This window comes from Papio anubis, chromosome 4 (genome assembly GCF_008728515.1).
Source record: "Papio anubis isolate 15944 chromosome 4, Panubis1.0, whole genome shotgun sequence".
NCBI lineage: Eukaryota > Metazoa > Chordata > Mammalia > Primates > Cercopithecidae > Papio > Papio anubis.
Genome location: NC_044979.1, coordinates 3,805,506 through 3,817,377, shown reverse-complemented (window position 1 = coordinate 3,817,377; position 11,872 = coordinate 3,805,506). Strand labels below are relative to the sequence as shown.

Here is an 11,872-nt window from a genome sequence, read left to right as displayed (position 1 = left end):
GCCCTGCCACCGCTAAAAAGGCAAAAGGGGACTTAAGTATGCTAATCCCCAGGACAAATATATTTTAATCTTGTTAGAATACAAGTTAATGCTGCAGCTCAGTGGCTGAACTTGGTCAGACTGTAGAGATCCATTTTTATTTTAGCTATGAATGAGCTAGACCTCTTGGTTTATTCATCGGTAATAAAAGTAAATTTACAAAACGAACCCCTCTTTGGGCTGTGTCACCCCCACCTTGAGCTCTCCTTGCTGGGGGTTGGGGAATTCCAGAGGCTCCCAAGATGGGAGTATCCCTAACACCATCCATCCCTCTCCAACCTGTCCCCTTCTGTAGAGCATCCTGATGGCCGAGGAAGGAACTCAGCTCACGCAGCAGAGAAGAAACAGGGAAACTCAGAAATTAATTAAAAGATTCTCCAAAGCAATCTGTTTCCCTTTAGGCTTCAGGTTTGACAACCAAACCAATTCCTTTCTATCAGCCCTCTCACTTTAATTTTTGCAATGTCAATTTTCATTACTATTAATTATTTGCCGAGCTCCAACTGTACATTTGGCATTGCTCTGATGAGCAAGAAGCTCTCAGGTTCCTGCCTCTTTAAGTGTCTATTCCTGGAAGATATGAATATGCAAGTTTGTGCATGTGTATATATGTAAAATGTTGTGCACACGTAGAAGAAGAAACATCAGCCTGTAGAGTTCCCCTTGAAATAAAACCACTGTGGTAAAATATTAAGTGGAACCACCGATATATCTGCACAGCAGAATGTGTGTGTGTGTGTGTGTGAGAGAGAGAGAGAGAGAGAGAGAGAGAGCCAGCCAGCAAGCCAGCACTTAACTGTAAGGTTACAGAAGGTTAAACTGCCCTGCAGAGCCTGCCTGCTAAATATTGCTGATGGCAGCCGTCTAAAAGGCAATTTCTGTCTTTCTGCTCTAGTGTGTGTTAGAATTCCCTCTGCCTCAGGCAGAAAACCTGACTCCCACTAAAGTGTGCTGCACAGCCCTGCATTCCAAAGCCCGTCTGTGCCCTTCCGGCTCCCTGGCCTGGGGGGGCGGGGGGGGGGGGGATGCAGGAGGCTACACACACACACAGTCCCCCAGGCAGGCCAGGCAACTGGCAGCCCGAGGGGAGGGGCAGCTGGCAGCAGTATCCCTTCCCCCACAGAGAGCTTGGAAGGTTGGGAGGAATCCACCCACCGCCGACTGTCCCTGGTTTCCAGGACTTGGGAATATCCATCCCTGCCATATTTCTGTCTGCGTGAGAAGCAGAGACACTCACTACTGTAAGCACACAGTTGATAAATGATGGGTTTTTAAATTCCCAGGAAGAAAAGCTGGACAAAGACCCCAGAAGGGAAGTGTCTCCTGTATCCCCATTTCTCCTAATCCCTTCAGTGCTCTGCCCTTTAGCTGTAGCCAGCTTAGTACACACTCTGGCACTTCCGTTGTAGTTCTTGTTCTGGAAGTCACGTTTGCCAGGCATTGGTGTAATGTCTCTTCCTGTCTCAAATAATAACACCCAATATTGATTGAGTTCCTACTAGGTCCCAGTGTAGGAATTTCTGAGGGCTGCTGTAACAGCAGCACACACTAAGAGGTTCACACGACAAAAGTCTATTCTCTGAGTCCTGGAGGCTAGAAGGCCAAAATCGAGGTGTCAGCAGGGCTCTCTCTGAAGGCTGCAGGGGAGCCCCTTCTCGCCTCTTCCTGGAGGCTGACAAACCTTGGCTGGCAGCCCCTCAATCCAGTCTCTGTCTCTGCCATCACACGGCCTTCTGCCCTGTGTCTGTACCCAAATTTCCCTTTTCTTGTAAGGACATCGGTCATATTGGATTTGGGACCCCCTTAATTCGATGTGACCTCCTCTGATCACATCTGAATGGTCCTATTTCCAAATAAGGTCCTGTTCACATATTCCCAGGACATGAATTTGGGGATACACTGTTCAACCCAGGACAGCCAGTACTCAGTATTGTATGTGGGTTATCTTCAGTCCCTCTCTTAATGCACCCCACCAGGTGGCTAGTGGTCTTAACACCATTTTACAGGAAAGAGGACTGAGATCAGGGAAGGAAAGCTTTCTGGGCTGGCCAACGTGTGTGGGGCTGGGTGAGCTCTTATTTGCTGTGTGGCATTGCTCTCTGTGACCTTGGCTGGTTTACATCATCAACAACATAATCCTGACTTGGTTTAGGCCTGGCCAGATTGTGTGTGTGTGTCCCCAGGGAGACACTGTCCCCTGGCACCAAAGAAATGCATGTGAACTTGCCTCATAATCTTCCAGGGTGAAGCAAACACCGATGGCACTGGTGTCATGCCTGCTGCGCATTTTCCTCTCTGGGCCTTGGTTTCCTCATCTGAAACCTGCAGATAATAGAATCAACTTGAAAACCTGCAGTGACAATCACATGAAAGAGTGACCATGGGCACTGGGATCCCACCTGGTGTACAGTGAGCACTCAGTAAGTGTCTGCCAGCGCTGGCCGTGATTTTCTAACTGCAGACATAGCAAATAAAGAACTCGTGTGTGCTATCCTTCGGTTGTTTCAGTTCCATGTAAGTCCCGCCTCCCTCTTCCTCCCTCCTAGAGATCTGAGGCTCTGCAGCAGCCTGATGCCACGTTCAGGGCTCTGGAACCAGCAGGCCAGAGGGAGACGCCGTACAGCCTGCCCTTGCTCCTTAACTGCTGTGCCTTGGTTTCCTCTGTGCCAGAAGGGGGAATTCATCTGCCTCGGAGGACTGTTGAACTTAGACACGTAACAAGCCCAGCACAGAATAAGTGCCCGGTCAAAGGCAGTGACTGTTCTTACGGAGGCAGGAGCCAGCTGGGATCCTCCCTGCCCACTGCAGGTCGTGCCATCTCAGGATCTCCTCGGGTGCTCTGTGTTGCACGTGCCCAGTAAGGTGCTGAGCAAATGGAGAGCACTCACCCCCACCTATTAACATGGAGCTGTTACTGTTGCTGCTATTATTACTGCTTGGTGGACTTCCCATGCAAGGGAATCTGGTTCCCATAGAGCAGACCCATCAGGTCTAGAGCTGAACTTCTCAAAGTGGAAGCTAAAGAACTTTGTATGAGGCTGTGAAATACAGGTACATAAAACTGAAAATGACTGGACATATAATTTTGCACCAAATCAAGCACCATGTTGTTTTCGGCAGAGAGTAAAGGAAGATGTTCGATTATAATATTTGGGGGAAAAGCTAAAGATGGAGCCCTCCCTTTCCCAGCTTCTTCAGTGGCCCCCGGAGCACATCTGCAGTGGAAAAAAGCTGCAGGAGCCTCCCTTGTCTGGGGCTTTGCCTGGCCTCTGTCTTCGGCTCTTTCTGGGCTCCACCAAGTCTTGGCCTCAGGGTGTTGAGAGACCAGGGACGCGATGCGCTTGCCTCCACCAAAGGGGCACCATTAACAACAATCGTGAGCATCTGCTAGGTGCTCAGGAGTGGGATGCACTGTGCCAGCCACTTCACAGGTCACCTCACTCTCCACTCACACATCCAATGAGGTGAGCCCTGGGACTAGTACAGGACAGTCCTAGGGAGGCATTGAGAGGGTGAGCAAGCCACCCAAAATCACAGAGCTGAGATCTATCCCTCCCCAAGTCACTGCATTTTAGAGAGAGTCACTGAGAGGGCAAGGGCAACACTAATCCCAAGGAATAGCTAGTCCACTATGGAAATGCGGGCATGGGCACTCAAGGACAAGTATTTGGTGAAGAGGACCGTGGCATGGAGTGTGCTCCCCAGACATTCCATCTGCACCTGCCTGTTTCCCAGCCTCCTTTGTCGTTAGGTTGGGGACATCAGCTTAGTACTGACCAATGGTCTGGGAGCAACAGTGATCCAATAGCACCCTTTGGTCCAAGACTCTTAAGAGTGGATGTGGTTCTCCATGTCCTTTTTTTTTTTTCCTGCCTTTACAACTCTGGATGCCTCCAGTTAGACGATGTGGTCAGCACACTGAAGTGCACATCCCCTCGATCCCTGCATGACTGTGTGAAGCAGAGTGCCTCCAACTCACTTTGGACACATAGAGTTAGGTCAATGAGATGTCGCAGTTAACTTACAACAGCAAAGGCCAGCTCACTCTGGCCGTACATGATCTACCTGGAACCCTGCACAACACGACAAGGTGACAACAGCCTGGCCCTCCTGGCACTAGGGCCAGCCCCTGTCCTGACAGAAGACTCCTTGTCCTGACTCTTTATATTTATATTCTTATTCTTTCCCACTTCTTGCTCTATGTGCCTAACCTAGACTAGACTCGAGGGGAAAGATTATGTTTTGGACATCGCGCCCAAGTTGTTCCCTTTATGATAATGACTGGCTCCCATTGTTATAACTACTCAGTGTTCAATTAGGAAATGGCAAGACGGCCCATCTGAAAATTTTTCTTGAGGACTGAGAATGTAAAGCTGAGAATGAGTTAAATGACGTACCATGTCTTCCTGGTATGTGTTACATCTGCTGCTGTGTTAAAGCCGTTTGAGTGATTCCACACACCCTTCCCTCACCCAGGGTTCTGATGTGACACTGTTTGAACATGTTGACTTTAGCACCATTCTTGTGATCTCCTTGATAGCGTAAAAAGCAAACGCTAACACAGTTCAGTGCTCTTCCAATGCCTCCCTCCGCTGCCCGTGGAAGGTCTTGATTCTGGATGACACTTGCCTAACTCAAATACACTTACATTTTCATCTCTACTCACTTAGTAGGAGAAAGTCCTATATTTGTGCAGACTTGTATGACCCCCCTCCACTCAAAAATATAAAGTGTGCACACACTACGGAATACCATAAGCAGTGAGATGTTTTTTCCTTGTTTTTCACAGTGTTCATTAACCTACATTTTGGATTTTCTTTTTTTGTTGTTGTTGTTGTTACTTAGTTTTTATTTCATAATCATAAACTTAACTCTGCAATCCAGCTAGGCATGGGAGAGAACAAGGAAAACATGGAACCCAAAGGGAACTGCAGCGAGAGCACAAAGATTCTAGGATACTGCGAGCAAATGGGGTGGAGGGGTGCTCTCCTGAGCTACAGAAGGAATGGTCTGGTGGTTAAGATAAAACACAAGTCAAACTTATTCGAGTTGTCCACAGTCAGTAATGGTGATCTTCTTGCTGGTCTTGCCATTCCTGGACCCAAAGTGCTCCATGGCCTCCACAATATTCATGCCTTCTTTCACTTTGCCAAAGACCACATGCTTGCCATCCAACCACTCAGTCTTGGCAGTGCAGATGAAAAACTGGGAACCATTTGTGTTGGGTCCAGCATTTGCCATGGACAAGATGCCAGGACCTGTATGCTTTAGGATGAAGTTCTCATCTTCAAATTTCTCCCCATAGATGGACTTGCCACCAGTGCCATTATGGCGTGTGAAGTCACCACCCTGACACATAAACCCTGGAATAATTCTGTGAAAGCAGGAACCCTTATAACCAAATCCTTTCTCTCCAGTGCTCAAAGCACGAAAATTTTCTGCTGTCTTTGGAACCTTGTCTGCAAACAGCTCGAAGGAGATGCGGCCCAAAGGCTCGCCGTCGACGGCAATGTCGAAGAACATGGTAGGGTTGACCATGGCTAGTAGTACAGGACTTTCCTCAGTGGCAGCGTCTGCAAAGCCCATTTTGGATTTTCATATTTGCTAGTATAGAGATAGAAGGTCGTGGAGAAATAGGTTGCCCTGCACAGTTGAGCAGGTTGTTCACTGCACAGAGCAGCCTGCTGAGGTGATCAAGTTAAAACCCAGCTTAGATTCTGTTTGCTAAGCTTTGTGTCCTGGCATAGGGCAGCATCCACCTTGGGAAGCACAAAGGCACCACCCACTCACCGAGGTGTGACTGCCCAAAGAGGGAGAATTCCTCTAATTGGTACAAAGACATGAGTGGGTTCCAGTAGCCTGATAGAGAGGGGTCTAGGGAGTACAGAAAAAGGAGGTGGAGAAGAGGCAGTGACTACACTATCACGACAGGAGTGCCAGCACCTTATTTTTATTTAAAAACAAGACGAAACTCAAAAACAAAAAAAACCTCAACAGCTGCAAAAGCAAACAGCCACTGCCAAGGTCTCTTGAGAATTAGGCTTGTTTTCACGTACAGCGCACAGAGGCAGTCAGACCTCATTTTCTTGTACCCCCCTTTATCGTGCTTCACAGAGACTGCATCTTTGCAAATTGAAGGTTTGTGGCAACCCTGTGTCAAGCAAGTCTATCAGCGCCATTTTCCCAACACCACATGCTCACTTCTTGTCCTGTGTCACGCTTTGGCAATTTTCACAATGTTTCAAACTTTGTCATTGTTATGGTATCTCTCATGGTGATCTGTGATCTTTGATGTTATTCTTGAAACTGTTGTGGGGTGCCATGAACGACACCATATAAGATGATGAACTTAATAGATAAATGTTGTGTGTGTTCTGATTGCTCCACTGATTGGCCCTTTCTGGTCTCCCTCCCACTCCTGGGGCCTCCCCGTTCCCTGAGACACAACAACATTGTTGGGTTTCAACAAGTTTTGAAACCCAACCACAACCACAGCCTGTAAGTGTTCAAGTAAAAGAAGAATCACATATCTTTCAGTTTCAATCAAAAGCTAGAAACAATTAAGCTTAGTGAGGAAGCCATGGTGAAGGCTGAGATAGGCTGAAAGCTGGGCCTCTTGTGCCAGTTAGCCAAGTTGTGAATAAAAAGAAAAGTTTTTGAAGGAAATTAAAAGTGCTATGCCAGTGAACACACGACTGCTAAGAAAGTGACACAAGCTCCTTGCTGATGTGGAGAGAGGTTTAGTCCTTTGGATAGAAGATCAAGCCAGCCACAACATTCCCTGCAGCCACAGCCTAATCCTGAGCAAGGCCCTAACTCTCTTCAATTCCGTGAAGGCTGAGGGAGGTAAGGAAGCTGCAAAAGAAGAGTTTGAAGCTGGCAGAGGTTGGTTCATGAGGTTTAGGGAAGGAAGCCGTCTCCATAACATAAAAGTGCATGGTGAAATAACAAATGCTGATGGAGAAGCTACAGCAAATTCTTCAGAAGATCTAGCGAAGACCGGCAATCAAGATGGTGCCACTAAACAACAGACTCTCAATGTAGACCAAGCAGCCTTCTATTGGAAGAAGATGCCTTCTAGGACTTTCATAGCTGGAGAGAAGTCAATATCTGGCTTCAAAGCTTCAAAGGTCAGGCTCACTCTCTTGTGGGGAGATAATGCAGCTGGTGACTTTAAGTTGAAGTCAAGCACACCAATCCAAACGTCCTAGGGCTCTTAAGGATTATGTTAAACCTACTCTGCCTGTGCTCTATAAATGGACTAACAAAGCCTGGATGACAGCACATCCGTGTACAGTATGGTTTGCTGAATACTTTAAGCCCACTGTTAAGACTTACTTCTTAGGAAAATGATTCCTTCCAAAATATTACTACTTACTGACAATGCACCTGGTCATCCAAGAGCTCTACTGGAGATGTACAAGTTGATGAATGTTGTTGTTTGTTTGTTTGTTTTTGAAACGGAGTCTCATTCTGTCCCCCAGGCTGGAGTGCAGTGGCGTGGCATGATCTTGGCTCACTGCAACCTCTGCCTCCCAGCTACAAGCAATTCTCCTGCCTCAGCCTCCTGAGTAGCTGGGATCACAGGTGTGTGTCACCACGTCTGGCTAGTTTTTTGTATTTTTGGTAGAGACAGGGTTTCACCATGTTGGCAAGGCTGGTCTGGAACTCCTGACCTCGAGTGATCCACCCACCTTGGCCTTCCAAAGTACTAGGATTACAGGTGTGAGCCACCATGCCTGGCCTGAATGTTGTTTTCATGTCTGGTGACACAACATCCATTCTACCACCCATGGATCATGGAGTCATTTCTACTTTCAAGTCTTATTATTTGAGAAATACATTTCATAAGGCAATAGCTGCCATAGATGATGAGTCCTCTGATGGAGCTGGGCAAGGTAAATTGAAAGCCTTTTGGAAAGGATTTACCATTTGAGATGCCATTAAGAACATTCATAATTCATAAGAGAAGATCAATTATCAATATTCACAGGAGTTTGGAAGAAGTTGATTTTAACCCTCATGGACGACTTTCAGAAGTTCAAGACTTGCATGGAGAAAGTATCTGTAGATGTGGTGGAAACAACAAGAGAAATGGGATTAGAAGTTAAGCCTGAAGATGGGACTGAATTGCTGCAATCTCATAATCAGACTTGAACAGATAAGGAGTTGCTTCTTGTGGATGAACAAAGAAAGTGGTTTCTTGGCCAGGCACAGATTACAGGCTCACCCCTGTAATCCCAGCACTTTGGGAGACTGAGGTGGGCAGGTAACTTGAGCCTAGGAGTTTGAGACCAGCCTGGGCCACATGGCGAGACCCCATCTCTACAAAAAATAAAAGAAATTAGTCAGGCATGGTGGTGCACACCGGTAGTCCCAGCTATTCGGGAGACTGAGGCAGGAGGATCACTTGAGTCTGGCAAGTCAGGATTTCTGTAAGCCAAGATCGTGCTGCTGCACTCCAGCCTGGGCAATATAGTGAAACTCCGTCTTTAAATTAAAAAAAAAAAAAAAAAGGCTGGGCGTGGTGGCTCATGCCTGTAATCCCAGCACTTTGGGAGGTCGAGACAGGTGGATCACTTGAGGTCAGGAGTTCGAGAGCAGTCTGACCAATGTGGTGAAACCCCATCTCTTCTAAAAATACAAAAATTAGCCATTCGTGGTGGCACACGCCTGTAGTCCCAGCTACTTGGGAGGCTGAAGTGGGAGAATTGCTTCAACCCAGGAGGCGGAGGTTGCAGTGAGCCGAGATCGCGCCATTGCCCTCCAGCCTGGGCAACAGAGTGAGACTCCATCTCAAAAAAAAAAAAAAAAGTGGTTTCTTGAGATGGAATCTAATATTCCTGGTGAAGAGGCTGTGAACATTGTTGGAATGACAACAAAGGACTCTGAATATCACGTCAACTTAGTTGATAGCAACAGGGTTTGAGAGAATTGTCTCTAATATTGGAAGAAGTTCTACCCTGGGTAAAATGCTATCAAACAGCATCACATGCTAGAGAAGTCTTTCATGAAAGGAAGAGTTCATTCATGTGGCAAAATTCATTGTCTTATTTTAAGAAATTGCCACCACCACCCCAACCTTCAGCACCCTGATCAGTCAACAAGACCCTCGACCAGCAAAAAGATTATGATTTGTTTAAGATTCGTATGATTGTTAGCATTTTCTAGCAATAATATATTTTTAATTAAGTTTTTTTAGAGTTGTTTACACTATACTGTAGTCTATTAAGTATGCAATAACATTATTGTATTTTTTTAGAATAATGTTATTGCAGGCCGAACACAGTGGCTCATGCCTGCAATCCCAGCAATTTGGGAGGCCCAGGAAGGTGGATCACTTGAGGTCAGGAGTTTGAGACCAGCCTGGCCAACATGGTGAAACCGCATCTCTACCAAAAAAATACAAATATCAGCCAGGCATGGTGGTGCATACCTGTAGTCCCAGCTACTTGGGAGGCTGAGGCATGAGAATTGCTTGAACTGGGAGGTGGAGGTTGCAGTGAGCTGAGATTATACCACCGCACTCCAGCCTGGGCAACAGGGTAAGATCTTGTCTCAAAAAAAAAAAAAAAAAAAAAGTTATTGCATATCTAATAGACTACAGTATAGTGTAAACATAGTATAAGAAACTAAAAAATTCAAGTGACTCGATTTACTGCAATATTCATTTTATTGTAGTGATCTGGAACTGAACCCACAATATCTCTGAGATATACCTATATATATTTATATACAGGGTATCTATTTCTCAGCCAGTAATCACTTCTCTCCACCCCTTGACCCTTTCTGTGTGATGAAGTATGCTTTCCCATGCTCTTTGATGTTGAGCTTGGCTGTGTGACTTGCTTTGGTCAATGAAACATTTGCAGATGTCTTTGGCTTTACTTTCACTCTCTGGTGATTGGCTATGAAGGGAGCATGCTCCAGGTATCCTGGACTCTAGAATGAACACATGTAATGCAGACCTGAACCCACTCTGCGCCCCTGCAGCAAAACCGCCCCACTGAGCCCATGCTTAGGTCTACTGCAGTGGACCCGCAGACCCAGGAGCATAGGGGGAAATGCCTGCTTTTAGCAGCCACCGAATCCTGCCCTGATTTGCTGACGCAGGATGATGATGGTGATAGCTGACTCGAATGGCCTCTATCAAAATTAACTCCTTGTCCACATATGGAAGTTGGGGACTGATTTTTGGAGGGTTTAAAATAATCATCCTGACCCAGCTTTGATTTTAAATTCCATGTAAAGTTTAAGCTTGACATTTCAAAGTTTCTGATTTCTATTTAAATTCTTGGCTCTTAGTGGTGTCTACTCACTGCTCATTGAGAGTTACCTGTAAATCTCCCCAATTCACCACTACAAAATGATTAAGTGCTGATTCCCATTGTTCTCTTCCAATGGTAAAGCTAACATGCAGTCTCAGAACAGTCATTAGATGTGAAATGAAGCTGAACACAACTGGGGACCTCGTGGTGCTGGGTCTAAGCCCTCCCAAGTGGATTCCCTCTGTATAAAGTTCTTTCATGTTTTGGGGTGCTTTTTGGCCCATATATTTGTCCCAAGCCGCGTAATAAGCTTTTCTCATGGTATTCCCTAAGACAAGATCAAATAATTTCCCAAAGTTCCTCACCTACACTAGAGGACCTGTGTTTCTCTGCTCCCCGTAGCCTGGCAGCAGAGACCGGGAGTGGACTAGGGCGAGGCTGTGACTGCATCACCTGCCCAATGCCACATCCTTCTTCCTCATGCACATGGCCCATGAAAGCCAGACTATGCTCAGAACATGCTCAGAACATGCTCAGAGCACACTCGGAACATGCTCAGAACATGCTTGGAACACACTCAGAACATGCTCAGAACACGTGCAGAACAGGTTTGGAACACACTCAGAACACACTTAGAACATGTCAGAACACACTTAGAACACGCTCAGAACATGCTCAGAACATGTTCAAAACATGTTCAGAACACACCCAGAAGAGGCTCAGAACACATTTGGAACACACAACACTCTCAGAACACCCTCAGAACACACTCAGAACATGCTCAGAACACACAACGTGCTCAGAACATGCTCAGAACACACCCAGAACATGTTCAGAACATGCTTGGAACATGCTCAGAACATGCTCAGAATGCACTCAGAACAGGCTCAGAACATGCTCAGAACACACTCAGAACACATTCAGAACAGGCTCAGAACATGCTCAGAACACGTGCAGAACAGGTTTGGAACACACTCAACACGCTCAGAACATGCTCAGAACACGCTCAGAACAGGCTCAGAACACACTCGGAACATGCTCGGAACATGCTCAGAACACACTCAGAACATGTCAGAACACACTTAGAACATGCTCGGAACATGCTCAGAACATGCTCAAAACATGCTCAGAACACACCCAGAAGAGGCTCAGAACACATTCAGAACACACAACACTCTCAGAACACCCTCAGAACACACTCAGAACATGCTCAGAACACAGAACATGCTCAGAACAGGCTCAGAACACACCCAGAACATGCTCAGAACATGCTTAGAACACACTCAGAACGTTTGGAACATGCTCAGAACACGCTTAGAAAACGCCCAGAACATGTTTGGAACATGCTCAGAACACACTCAGAACATGCTCAAAACATGCTTAGAACACAGAACAGGCTCAGAACACACTCAAAACACACTCAGAGCATGCTCAGAACGTGCTCAGAAAATGCTTAGAACACAGAACATGCTCAGAACACGCTCAGCTCTGCTCCGTGTCAGCTTCCTGAGTAGCTCCACCCGTGACGCCTTCAGAGGCAAGTGGGGGCTTTCCAAGTCCTCATT

At 46.4% G+C, this 11,872-nt stretch overlaps 1 pseudogene across 1 annotated transcript; it reads right to left on the bottom strand.

Annotated features, from left to right (window-relative positions):
* Positions 1-4,895: 4,895 nt before the first annotated feature.
* On the bottom strand, positions 4,896-6,621 carry LOC101018426 (annotated as a pseudogene). Its single transcript, XR_645583.3, has one exon. The product of XR_645583.3 is annotated as a peptidyl-prolyl cis-trans isomerase A pseudogene (transcript).
* Between the last annotated feature and the right edge of the window lie 5,251 nt (positions 6,622-11,872).